The 14,429-nt window shown below is 33.1% G+C and overlaps 1 protein-coding gene across 1 annotated transcript in view; it reads right to left on the reverse strand.

The window, feature by feature from the left end:
• LOC150110340 (dihydrolipoyllysine-residue succinyltransferase component of 2-oxoglutarate dehydrogenase complex, mitochondrial) overlaps positions 1-14,429 on the reverse strand; it is a 258,699-nt gene that overhangs the window by 223,850 nt on the left and 20,420 nt on the right. The window lies entirely within an intron of this gene.

Consider the following 14,429-nt stretch of genomic DNA (forward strand, 5'->3'; position numbering starts at 1 on the left):
CAGGATTATGAAAATCATCTGCTTACTAAAAAATTCATGCCACAGTGAGATTCTAACCTACAACTGTAAGTTTGGAAGGGAAGGCATTTGGTCAAACATACCTAAACAGTTGAAATTCAACTTGTAAATTTTTAAAATAAATATGCTTTAATTTATTACAAAAGTTATGGGAGTGATTAGTAACATCCAGCAGCTATTTATTTTCCAATAAGGGAAGTATTATATTTTTAGTAAATGTTTACTTATTCTGAGAGAACTATTTTGAAAATTCAAAATGTTTCCTTCAGAAGTGAACATGAATTTTTTAAACAGTTAAAAATAATATTGAGTTAACATATTAAAAATTTGCTATGTAATTTGCTTTGCCTCCGTAGCGCAATTAAGAACGACGGTACATTGCACCCTTTGATTGGAATAGGACTAAGTTCGATTCCTGTCGTGACGGGAGGAATCTTTATGTGGACTTTTTCAATCAAAGGTGAGTTAGCCAATCTCATACAGAGATAGCAGGGTTTTTCATCCCACATGCAGACAAATTGGCCCTTCAGAACATATGCAATTTATAGACAAAAAATACTAGTAGTGGTGGGCAGTAGATGGTGTTGATGAAGATGATTGGTAGTAGAGGTTCGGTGTAGTGGTGGAGACAATTGTATAGTAGGTGTCCTCCCGCGATGAGTCTTTGGACTCCGTGGAGGTGTCACGAATAATAATAACTTGACCTTTTTCCCTTCAATATTTCTTTCTTTCCATTTGATTGCTCTCATATGGAGGAAACAGAAATCCACCTACAATAGGCAAGTTTTCAGTTTCGTCAGATATATTCTATAGTTTCTTGCTGAGATTAGTTTTGTATGCATTTATTATTCTGAATTATTACTTTAAGTCACATTTTTTTTCTCAAACCATTTCTTTCTGATTTAGTTTAAGCAGATTTGAATGGTACACCTCTATAGTAAGTTAAAATTATTTAAAATTATTTTTAAAATAAATATGCTTTAATTTATTACAAAAGTTATGGGAGTGATTAGTAACAGAAGTTTATCTTCTGGACAGTTTACATTTCAAACTTGTAATTTATTTCAATTGTCAAGTTATCTGTTGAACACCATAATCCATGCTCTTTTAGGTTTCCTATTGAGATACTGAAGTTCTTCTACAATATTAATTAAGTGTAATTGCCTTCATTTATCAATCATCTGCTATACTACAGAAGTCAAATTTCGTTATGAGATCTTGGTGCATAGACCTGGCTTATGACTATTATTATATAACCTTCATAGACTTTAATTTGCAAAGAGGCTGCATGTTTAGAGTATCCCTCCAGTTCTATTTTGTTTGGTTTCCACTATACAGGGTGTTTCAAAAAGAATGACCTAATTTCAAATAATTATATTTAATAATGAAAATGTGGTACAGTTACAAAATAAATTATCAATATGAAGTAAGGCCTAAAGTTTCACTCACCACAATTACAAATGTACAAAAATATACAATTTTCAAATTGGGACATTCTTTTTGAAACACCCTGTATCATCAAGAATCCCACTCCAGATTAACCTCACATATGAAGAACAAGTTTCTACTCTTGAAGTCACTTATCTTCTCTGAGTTTTCCCTTATTTCTGCAATACTTAGGATGTCCCATTTCATTATTTCAAGTGCTTTCATATCCAGAGAATCTTAAGAGGCTCGTGAAATGCTTTGTCCACAGAGGATAGAAAGTGTTGCTACTCCTCCTTTTTTTTGTTAGTTACTGAATCTCTGAGATTCATAGCAGCAAGTACCAACTTCAACTTTTTTTCTGCCATAAAGTTCTTCCAGTCCAGTCCAGATTCCCATCTCAACTGTCTTTTCAGATGTTTAATAATTATTAGAGAAACACATAAACACAACAATTAATAATTTATTATTTATTCTTGTGCTTGTGTTTCTAATAATTGTTACTATGCCACAAGTACCATTAAAAACTTCTTTTTTGGATGTTATCCTTTCACCATTGCCATTGTCTTCCTCCAGGTTGCTTTCCAATAAGTCTAATCTTGAATGCTTGTTTACTCATTCTCTCCTCATACATTCTTTACACATGTCCAAGTCACCTCATTCTGAACTAATTTCACCAGTTAGTAGTGGGAATCTGTATCATTCATCTAGTTCTAGACATCTTCTTCTCCTTCTCTTCCATTCACGTGTTATATTACATTATCTCTCAGACATAAAAACACTTTTCTAAGGATTTTATTTTAAAAGATCTGTAAAGTTCCATGGCTTTGTCTGTTATGCTCCAGGTTTCTGCTCAATATAAAATAGGTCTAATGGTTGTCTCATATATTACTATTTTAATTCTACTTAAGAGAATTTTGAAAGATAACCAACTATAGTGTGGATACACTAACCACTCTCCAGCCAAACGGCTGTGGGTTCGAATCCCACTGTGGGGATTGATGTCTATGAAAATACTAATGGTGGTGGGTGGTAGATGGCGTTGGTGTAGTTGGTGGATTGAGTGGTGGAGACAAAGAGCTGTAGAGTACGTACCCTCCCTCGATGATTCCTTGGACTCCCTGAAGGTGTCACGTAATAATGAATAATATTAATAATAATAGTGATGTAGTGAATAATAAGATCTACTGAAGGCATGTGTATTTTAGCTAGCATTTTTGTGCTAATTTTTAATTAGTACAAAATTATAAATATACTGCAAAATATTTCAGTTTGAAATTAACAAATTATTAATTTGTTAATACCAGTGGAAATGGCAGTGGTAGTTGGCAGTAGATTGGCATTGGTAATTGAATGGTGGAGACCAAGTTGTAGATCGGGTGCCCTTCCTCGATGAGTCCTTGGACTCCCTGGAGGTGTCAAATAATAATAATAATAATAAAATAATAATACCATCTACTCCAACTGTCTTTCTGCATTTCAAGTTTTTGACAGCTTTTTCTACCTCAAGTATTGAATTGATATGTACTCTTCTTTGCATTCCTTTTGAAAATTTGCTAGTGTGGTTCTGTCACTGCTTGTTTTGTTTAAGTCTTTCAAAATAAAATGAACCAAGCAGTGACAGAACCATACTAGAAAAATTTTCAAGTGTGCTTGCAGTTTATTAGTATAAGGTTTACTATGTTTCTAAAGTTGTTACTCCACTGTGTTAAATCCAAGTTGTTAATCCACTGTGTTCTTGGGTACTTATTCTTGTATGAATCAGTGGGGAAAGAAGATGTTCAACATCATCATCTTTGAATTTAGAAGGAAAATATCTTCTTTAATCAATTTACTGAAAAAAAAATTCAGCAAATTGATTAAAGAATATATTTCCCTTCTAAATTCATCATAATAAACTTTGTAATAATAATGAACTGCTTCTTTAATCTCTGTAAATTTACTTTGGTGTTGATAATGCATTCATTTCCTAAATGTGTGTACAAGTTTTGACTTGTTTCTTAAATTTATAATTTTTAACAGTATGATTTTGATTGAGTTATTTTTTTTTTTTTTACAAAGAAGCTGGTATGTTTAATATGTTAATTATTTAGAAGAATTAAATGAAGTAATGCTCTTCCTTTGGTTTGGATGCAATGGTTTGGCCATGTGACCAGAATGGGAACAGAAAGACTACCATCTAAAGCCCTGAATACAACGATGGAAGGTAAAAGATCCAAAGGACAGCCCAGAATTAGATGGATAGACAAAATAAAAGAGGACCTGAAAACCAAATCACAACAAGTGACACCAAACTGGACAGAATTGTTTGGACTCTCACGGGACAGACAGAAGTGGAAAGAGTTCATTCAGCCTCATCATCATCCACATAGATGATGGAAGAGAGAAGAATGCACTTCCTTTGCAACATAGCACCTATATAAATAAAGCTAATGGTCAGTCATAATAGCAACAGTTGAAATATTTTAATATTATTATTATTATATTTTTCGTTTAATTTATATATAACCAATAATAATTGACAATTTTGATTTTCTGTTTTGCTTAGGCACATATTTTCTTGTAAATAGAAAATACGTTAGACCTTAAGTGTTTTATTATTATCAGTGCTTTTTTGTAAACAAATTAAGTGCCAGAGAGCATTCCTTGCAAGTATGAAAAACTGCAAATTAAAATCATTTCAAGAATGTAAAAATTCATTATAAAACTAAAAAAAATTAAGTAATATTTTATTTCACAGTGTGACAATGTTTTTGTAGAATGTGTATGATAATTTTAATTAAAATTTTATATAACATATATAAACAAAAAATATTGTATAACAATTATTTTAATGATAGATATAGTGAAAAATGTAAATTTAATTAAATAATTAAAGTTATCTACATACTAGGTAAAAGTAAAAAATTACTGAATATTAGAAATTTTTAATTACTACATTCATATGTCACAAATGACTGTCAATAAAAGTGCAGGTATGCCTAACATTGCATGCCATTAGAGAAAAAGCGTTTATTATTATCATTACTGTTGTGAGTTATAAATTATTATAAGTTATGAATTATTATAATAAGGCTTTATTCATCATCATGTGTATCAAGGATTTAGGCCTAGCATGGCCTGTTCCTGCCTTAGAAATCAGTTGAAATGTTCAAGAGGACGTCCTGGTTTTCTTTTTCCTAATGGCTTGTACTTTAAGGCTTGTTTTGGTAATCTTTCTGTTTTCATTCTTTGAATGTGTTACATCCATTTATGTTTATATTTTTTAATTTTTTCTATTACTGGTTCTTGGTTTAATTCTTTCATAATTTCTTTGTTTCTTTTGTGATCAAACAGGGTATACTTTGCAGTTTTTCTCATAAACTTCATTTCTGCTGTTATTAATCTTTGTTTGTCTTTTTGTTTTACTGTCCAGATTTCGCTTCCATACATTAAGACTGGTAGGGCTAATGTATTGTATACTTTTAGTCTGGTTTGTTTTTGAACTAGGTTTGGTTTAAATATAGAGTTAATTACACTGTTATTTTTAAATATTTTGAAATTTTTACGTTTATATCTTTTTCATTTTCATATGTGATCATACATCCTAGGTAGTTAAATGAATTCATCTGTTCTAAGATCTTGTTATCTATTACTATCTTAGTTCTTGCTGGATCTTATCCTTTAAAGGCCATAGTTGTTGATTTTTCTGTTGATATTATCATCATCATCATCAAATTCCTGCCATGTACCCTCAAGGGGTGTACAGGATATGACAGTACTACATGAAAAAATTACATCATTACTAACTTCCTATCTACAATTTTCCTCCAAATCAGTCTGTTACTTGTCAAGACTCCAACATTATCAGATCTTATATTTCTATCGTCTAAGGCACTTTGTACCGTATCAATCCACCTATATCGTGGTCTTCCTCTGGGTCGTTTTCCTGCCAACCTGGCAGAGAACACTTGTTTTGCTAATCTTTCCTCTCCCATTCTATTTAAGTGACCATACCATCTGAGATTAGCTCTGCTAACGCATTCCTGGATGCTGACAATGTCAAGTTCTTTCCTAATATCCTCATTTTTAATATGATATTGCCATTGATGCCATCTGTTCACGCCTCTAATCTTTCTCAGGACTCTCATATCTGCGGTCTCTAGTCTTTGGTCAAGTGTTTTACTTCTGACCCAGCTCTCAGATCCATAAGTTAAAATTGGTTTGAACACAGTCTTGTATACAGCTAATTTAGTGTTCCGACTAATTTCTTTCTTATTCCATATGAATTTATTCAATTGACTTCCCACGATACCAGCTTTGCTGATTCTGTTGTCTATTTCTATATTTAGTTTACCATCTTCAGTAAAAATTGTGCCTAAGTAGCTGAAATGTTTTACTTGTTCCACAGGTTCTCCATTCACAACACAGTTGACATTTTCAATGATTCTGCCTATTTTCATTGTCTTTGTCTTTTTATTGCTGACCTTCATACCATATCTATTACAACAGCTATTCAATTTAGTCAGAGAATCTTGCAGACTTGTAGCGGATTTATTTAGAAGTATAACATCATCCGCATAAAGCAAACAGCTGACATTAACATCTCCAATTTTGATATCAGGTTTAATACCACATTCCTTCATAATGTGATCCATATAGATAATGAATAACAGAGGGGATAATGTACATCCTTGTCTCACACCAGATTTAACATTAAACCATCTTCCTGTACTTCCTTCAATTCTAACTGCTGACTCACAACTCAAATAAAGACTAAGTATTGCTTGATATAATGCCCCATTGACACCATATAACTGCAGCGTATTGAATAGCTTCTCTCTTGGCACCTTGTCATATGCCTTTTCCAAATCGACAAAACTTAAATACAGATCTTTGTTATATTCCCATGCTTTCTCGACTATTTGTCGTAAAGTGAAGATCTGATCCTGACAGCCTCTATTTGGCCTGAATCCAGCTTGTTCTTCACCAAGCTTTTCTTCCACAATTCTTCTCAACCGTTTCTCAAGTATACTTGCATAGATCTTGCCAGGAACACTCAGTAGGGAAATACCTCTGTAATTCTCACATTCAGTTTTATTTCCCTTTTTATATATGGGTACTATGAGAGCTCTACTCCAATCATCGGGAATTCGTCCCTCTGTCCAGGCTTTCTGAACTATGCAGTGCAGCCACTGTAAGACTCTTATACCACCATACTTCAGCATTTCTGGTCGAATATCATCTACTCCTGCTGCCTTTCCACATTTCAAGCCTTTGATGGCTTTTTCTACTTCAAGTATGGATATGTATTCCTGACTGCATGCCTGGTCAGTGTTTTTTATCACTGTGCTGTCATCACTACTTGTTTCATTTAGCAGTTTTTCAAAGTAATTACTCCATTGATCAAGACTAAATAGTGATCACTTCCAATTTCAAATCCTCTGTACACTCTGGTGTCCTGCACCAGGGAGAAAACATCACTATCAACAATAACATAGCCAATGAGACTTTTCTTATTCCTAGCCTCTTCTCTCCATGTGAATTTGTGCACATTTTTATGTTGGAACATGGTGTTAGTAATAACCAGTCCATGTCCTGAGCAGAAATCCAACAGATATTTGCCATTATTATGAGCTTTGCTCTTTTCTCCAAATTTTCCTAAAATATTTTTGTATGTCTCACAATCATTTCCTACTCTACTATTTAGATCCCCAACAAGGACCAACTTTTCCTTTTTCATTGTGTCAGTTGCTTTTTCTAAAGCCTCAAAAAATTCCTCCACTTCTACCTTAGTAGAACCTTCTGTGGGACCATAGGCACAAATAAGTCTCATTGTCCAGTTCCCCATTCTCATATTTGCCCACATTACTCTACTTGAGACTGACTGCCATTCAAGAAGATTAGCCTCGTATTTTGTGTTGAATACTATGGCTACTCCTTCTTTTCCTTGATTGTCATTGCCTGAATGTAACATTTTGTATTTATTGCTCAGAAAGATCTCACCAGTTTTGGTCTTTTTTGTTTCAGTCACCCCTATTATGTCGATCTGGTACTTATCTAATTCCTCAGCTAGCTCCATTTCTTTGCCATTCAGGCTTCTTACGTTGATAGTACCGATCTTTAACTCTGGTGATGTTGAGTTGGGGTTTGTTTTCAGATTTGTTCCAGTAGCTGACTTTTCGCTGTTCGCCCTGGTTCCCTGGCGAAAACAACGGGGGCCTTGTTTAACCGGGCGACGCCCCAGCCGGCATGAAATTTTGTCATGTTGTACCATCATTTTTTATTTTGGTTTAACCAATAAGAATACAATTTGGTCGGCTAAATCCCAAATTGCCAGCCCATCCTCGTTCGTTCAGTATCAAAGTAGATACCCAACAGGGTGCACCACGAGAAGGTGAGGATTAGACATTAGGTCAGAAGCCCTGGTCGGTTCTCCGCATTCCTTTAAAGGCTATGTGGAGGTCTCCTCTCAGTTATACAGCTTTGACCCTTAAGCACCCCCTGTTGATATTATCATACCATAATCTTTGGATATCTCATTAAAGATCTAAAATAGCTTTCTGTAGGTTATTTTTCAGACTTTGTAATTATTATGTGGTCGTCAGCAAAAAGGAGAGTGTTTAAGTTCACTGTAGGAGAGAGTTTAATACCTTGATGTAAATTTTTATTCCATTTTGTTATTATTTCATTTAAGTAAATATTAAAAAGAGTTGCTGAGAGGGGACATCCCAGTCGGACCCCCTGGTTTATCTCTCTCGTATATGATAGCTCATGATTTAATCTTATTTGTATTTGATTATTTTCATATATACCTGTGATAGCTTTTAGATATTATTTGGTATTTGTCTTTCTTTTAATATGTTAAATAACATGTTTCTTTTAACTTTGTCAAATGCTTTTTCAAAGTCAATAAATGCAATATGTGTTTCTAAATTGTATTCTCTTCTTTTCTCTATTATTAATTTTAGGCAAAAGGCTGGGTCTATACATGATCTTCCTTTTCTAGATCCATTCTGTACTTCTAAAATAAAGTTTTCGGAATATTTCATTAGTTTGCTATTTAAGATTCTGCTATATTTTGTAGCAGGAATTTAGTACACTGATACCTCTATAGTTTTTAGGGTCATCTCTATTACCTTTTTAAAAGATAGGAATCACAATTGCTTTTTCCATTCTATTGGGGGGGAATATACCAGTTGAATAAATTTTATTTAAAAATAATAAGAGTCTTTCTTTGAATCTTGTTCTTGCATATTTATATAGTTCTGAACCTAGCTTATCTTCTCCAGGTGATTTTCCGTTTCTTGTTTCTTTCAGGCTGATTTTTAATTCTTCTTTAGTTATTTCCTTTTCATTTTCGTTAATTGTTTGCCAGTTGTCTTTTTTAAAATATTTGTCTGTCCACAATTCTGTATAGTAATTTAGAAATTCTTCTAATTTCAATTCAGTGTTTAATTTTATGTTTTCTTTGGTATCTGCATTTAAGTGTTTCAAAATCTTATATACATTGGGTCTTATTTTATATAAATGATGTTCTAAATTAGAAACAAAACTGTTCCATGATTCTCTCTGTCTTTTTCTAACTTCTCTTTTAGCTATGGCTCTTATTCTTTTATATTCTATTTCATCTTCTAATCTTTTACTGCTTAACCATTTGTGATAGGCTTTTTTTTTCTTTTTGATTATTTCTTTGATTGTATCATCCCAGATCTTCAGTTTTTTTTCTTTTATTGAATTTTTTGGTCTTTCCTAAGCTTTCATTTGCTGCTGCATTTAGTATCGTTTTTATATTAAGAAATTATATTTCTATTTCTTCATTTTGTTTTATTTTATCTAGATATTGGTTAATTCTTTGTTCATATAGCCATTGTACATTTGTGTCATTCAATAGTCCAGTTTTATAAACAAATGTTTCGTTTCTTTCTGTTCTTGTTACTTATAACCATTTAGGTGGTAATCTTAATTTTATTTTAAATCTTAAGAAGTGGTCACTACTTATTTCATATCCTCTGTGAACTCTAACATCTAGTGAAAATTTTGATGTCTTTTCATTTAATATAAAATAAACTAATATTGATTTCCATACTCTTGCTGCCAAAGTATATTTATGTATGTCTTTATGTTTATAGAAGGAATTCATTATTTTTAGGTTATTATAAACTACAAAGTTGATCAATTTTTTACCATTCCTGTTTAGAGTATGTTCTCCATGTATTCCTATATTATTAAAAATTTTCGTGTTTCCAATTCTTGCATTTAAGTCTCCTGCTAAAATTTACGTAATCACTTTTATTTATTTTATTATATATGTTTTGTAGCTGATTATAAAAATCAATATTACCCTGTTCTCTTCCTTCTTCTGGAGCATATAAACCAATTATTGTTAAATAGCCTCTATCTATTTTTATTCTAGCTTCTATTATTCTTTCATTCCATAATTTATAATGTTTTAACTGTTTTGAAAGGGAGTTATGAATCCATATCATAATGACTCTTGATTGTGCTCTTTGGTCTCTGTCAACTTCACTATATATCACATTAAAATTTTCGGTTCTCATAATTCCTTTTAATTTATTTTTTGTTTCAGTGATTACTGCTATTTTAAAATTTCTTTCATTTAATAGTTGGTCTAATTCTATTTCTTTATATGCTATTCCTCTTACATTCCAGTTTGCTATGTGTATTATATTTTGTCATTTCCATTTTTGTTTTACCTTTTCCATTCCAGGGTCATTTTCCATAGATTCAATCTGATTATCTTTTTCTGTCAGCTTACAAGTAGAATTATGTTCTCCATGTCAGGGGACTAGCCTGACGATGGAATAGTTCAGTGGTAGGGTTGCTACCTTAAGGGTTCTGAACTAGCCTTCTCCCAAATTTAAACCCATAGGAGGAATAGGGTATATTGAAGGGGGAAAGAGTAGATTATAATAGAATTATAGTAAGGTTTATAGAGAGGGTATAGTTGTAAGGCCAGAAATGACCCCATGGCCCTAGAAAATCTAATAGCATAAGGGTCATAAAATAAGAAGAGTTGGCTGATAAGGCCTTATAGGAAAGATTAAAGTGAGTGGATCTTCCTCAAAGTAGAAGGAGAAGAGGATAGATCCAGCTGGAGGTCAATGGGAGTGCCACTTCCCTTACAATCAAGATGATTGCCCCTTATGGCCCTGTTGGTCCACAAGTCCTTATTCAGTATATCTGGACCACCCCACCATACACGGTTGGCTCCCCTATCTGCCACCCAGGGGATGCACTCTCTAGGGGTTACAGCCCACCTCCCCTGGGAGATAAGTATATAAATATGAATAAGGCCTTATTACTTTAGTTACACATTGGAAACTATAATAAGAAGAGTTGGCTAATAAGGCCTTATAGGAAAGATTAAAGTGAGTGGATCTTCCTCAAAGTAGAAGAAGAAGAGGCCAGATCCAGCTGGGGGTCGATGGGAGTGCCACTTCCCTTACGATCAAGATGATTACCCCTTATGGCCCTGTTGATCCACAAGTCCTTATTCAGTATATCCGGACCACCCCACCATACACACACACACACACACACATGGTTGGCTCCCCTATCTGCCACCCAGGGGATGTGCTCTCTAGGGGTTACAGCCCACCTCCCCCGAGAGATAAGTATATAAATATGAATAAGACCTTATTACTTTAGTTACACATTGGAAACTATAATAAGAAGAGTTGGCTGATAAGGCCTTATAGGAAAGATTAAAGTGAGTGGATCTTCCTCAAAGTAGAAGAAGAAGAGGACAGATCCAGCTGGGGGTCGATGGGAGTGCCACTTCCCTTACGATCAAGATGATTGCCCCTTATGGCCCTGTTGGTCCACAAGTCCTTATTCAGTATATCTGGACCACCATACATACATACATACATACACACACACACACACACACATGGTTGGCTCCCCTATCTGCCACCCAGGGGATGCGCTCTCTAGGGGTTACAGCCCACCTCCCCCCGAGAGATAAGTATATAAATATGAATAAGGCCTTATTACTTTAGTTAAACATTGGAAACTAAGGAGTGAAAGTGCTCTAGAAATCAGAATTACTACAACTCTCATAGATAACATTATAATCCTTTCCTTGGTTTTACTCAACTTTTGAGCTATTTTCTGTGAACTACTACTACTAATAATCTCTTGTAAAACATGCTTTGCAGTCATCCATTACTGGTGCAGGCATTATAGGAAAATTACATTATAACTCGGCTAAAAAAATCATGCAGACTTGAAGAGTGTATCATTGGAATGTGTTATTTGTGACACATGAATACGAATGTTCTTCTTCATAATTGTCTCTGGGAATTTACTTCACATGCAAAATTTGTTTGCTCACACTGGGTAAAGAATTAAACAAGAATATAATTTGTTGACACATATAATTTACATTGTAACCAAGTGAAAAACTTTCTAAATAAGTACAGGTCATTTATTAGCAGTAAATAATAAATTACATGATAACCACAGTAATAAACTTCAATGAAATGAAAGTCCAGATATTTCAAACACATGGCAACAGTTTTTAATTGGTAAACCACCGAATGCTCTATGTACTTTGTAATCTGGTTCCTTTGATTGCTTGTTTCTACACACTGATGATGTACTGTTAATTTCAGTATGAAATGTCTGTACTTTCATTTCATTAACGTTAATTACTGTGGTTAGCATGTAATTTATTATTATAATTATGCCACGGGTACCTTTAAAGATTACATTTATTAGCAGTGCTTTTTTTTTTTTTGGAATGGTATGCAATGTTTGGTATACCAGCACCTTTATTAACAGTGATGTGACATACAAATGCAGTGTAGTTTGATTTTTAGACTTTTCCTGCTAGCAAAGAATGAGTACCTTTAAAGATTACATTTATTAGCAGTGCTTTTTTTTTTTTTGGAATGGTATGCAATGGTTGGTATACCAGCACCTTTATTAACAGTGATTTGACATACAAATGCGGTGTAGTTTGATTTTTAGACTTTTCCTGTTAGCAAAGAATGATTACTGGCATTCTTTGCTAGTAATTTGCAAAGAATGATTACTGGCACCTATTGTTTTACATAAAAAGCAGTGTTCATTACAATCATTAAAAACAGAATCTCATGCCAATTGGAAACAAACTAAACCTAGGAGCAAGCAAGATTTAGGAAAAACTCTTCTATAACAGATCACATGGATACAATAAATCAAATTACTGAAAAAAATATATATATACAAGAAATATAATAAATTTCTATATATCACTTTTACTGACTAAAACAAAGTATCTGACTCAAATAGTCCATACTGCTTTTTTTAAATGCTCTACTTGAATATGGCTTAAGCATTAAATATATCAAACTAATCCTAGCTACTTTCCACAAAAGTCAAGCAACTGTCTGCACAGAAAGAAAGAAAGGAAGTTTATTTCTCAATTAATAAAGATGTTAACCAATAGCCTCTAGACTTTTTACAGCTATACTTGAACATACATTCAGTAAACCTGACTGGACCAATAGGAATATCAGTAGCTTAGGAGAGAAACTAAACATGACTAATAATCCAAAAGCTATTAGTCATGAATAATAGCATTTGAGCTATTACTCATAATATGGAATCCTGCCATGATTGTCTTTAGGTAGAAGATGAATTCATCTCCCACCTAAAGACTACTGCCCTGTTCATTGAAGGCATGAAGTAGATTGAAAAAATTCTGTTTGGTCTATAGAACAGGGTTTCTAGACTATGTAAGAATAAATTTTAAAAAAATAGAAAAAATTAAAAAAATAATAATAAAATATTGAAGAAATGTCCATAGTCTGCCAATGGTAATAATGTACTACATGTTTTGAATCTTTCATAGATGGGAGGCATATATATATATATATATTTTTTTTTTTCTTAAATAAAAAATTCCGATCTTGATGGATGGTATCAACACCAAATATGACAGAATATATTATCTAGGAAAAATAATATCCTTCAGCTATAGAATTGACAAGACCTAGAAATACTGTCCAGAATAACCACAGAGATTGGAAAAATGGATGAAGACTGATTTATCCATCTCTCTCTCTCTCTCTCTTAAAAAAAGGAAGTAATGCTAATGGTTCCATTACCTTGACATACAGGTACTCAAATCTTAGTCCTCAACAAAAAAAAAAACAAAAACAGACTAAGAACATGCCAAAGAACAAAGAATTTTAAGCACAGAGAGATTTTAAAAAATGCCAACATCAGGTAGATCAAAAAATTGTTGGCATTACTCACAAAGCCAAATAATTAAGTGAAACTAAACTGTCCATAGCTAGGAAAAGATAACAGGTATCCATATGTCATCTCTTTCTGACATGCATGTGTGGAATTTTCTTTAAATAACAAATGCAGCAAACCATTAGAAAGACAGGTATATAAAGGGAAGACAAACTATTATTGGATTTTTTTTTTTTTTTTTTATGATAAATTGTATTTTGTCATGCTCAGAGCCAAACTGTAGGTTTGTGTCTTTGTGTGGCAATGCTAAGGATCTCTATATGTTCAGACTAAAAGTAGCAGGGTGGGGACTAGCTAAGACTTGATAAGGTCAAGAATTTCTTTTTGTGGTACATTAGCAAAAAAATAAATAATAACATCAAAGTCAATCATGATATATGAATTAAGCTTTTTACAGTATAATGATAGATCTCATACTGCAGCAAAATAAAATGGAAGAATTTGCAATTATAACTAAGAATGAAATCCTATTCAGGTTGGGCTATCAAGATTATATTCCACGAAATTATGAGGTTAGTCTTCATGAATAAATAACATCTGCTGAGTGTGCACTGATGTTTTTTTGTTTGTTTTGTTTCCTTATTTTTAATAACTCAGGCTCCTAAAGGTGGGACATGGTTAATCTAAGCAGTACAGTTGATTATATTGCTGATGGAAAAACAGAAAAGCTAATGATGAAAAGTCATGTGGCAAATGGTAGATATAAATGTCATGAACTCTATCAATAGCACAGA

Source organism: Typopeltis vanoorti, chromosome 1 (assembly GCF_054136105.1).
Source record: "Typopeltis vanoorti isolate ZY-2024b chromosome 1, IOZ_Tvanoo_1.0, whole genome shotgun sequence".
In the NCBI taxonomy this organism is placed as follows: Eukaryota; Metazoa; Arthropoda; class Arachnida; order Uropygi; family Thelyphonidae; genus Typopeltis; species Typopeltis vanoorti.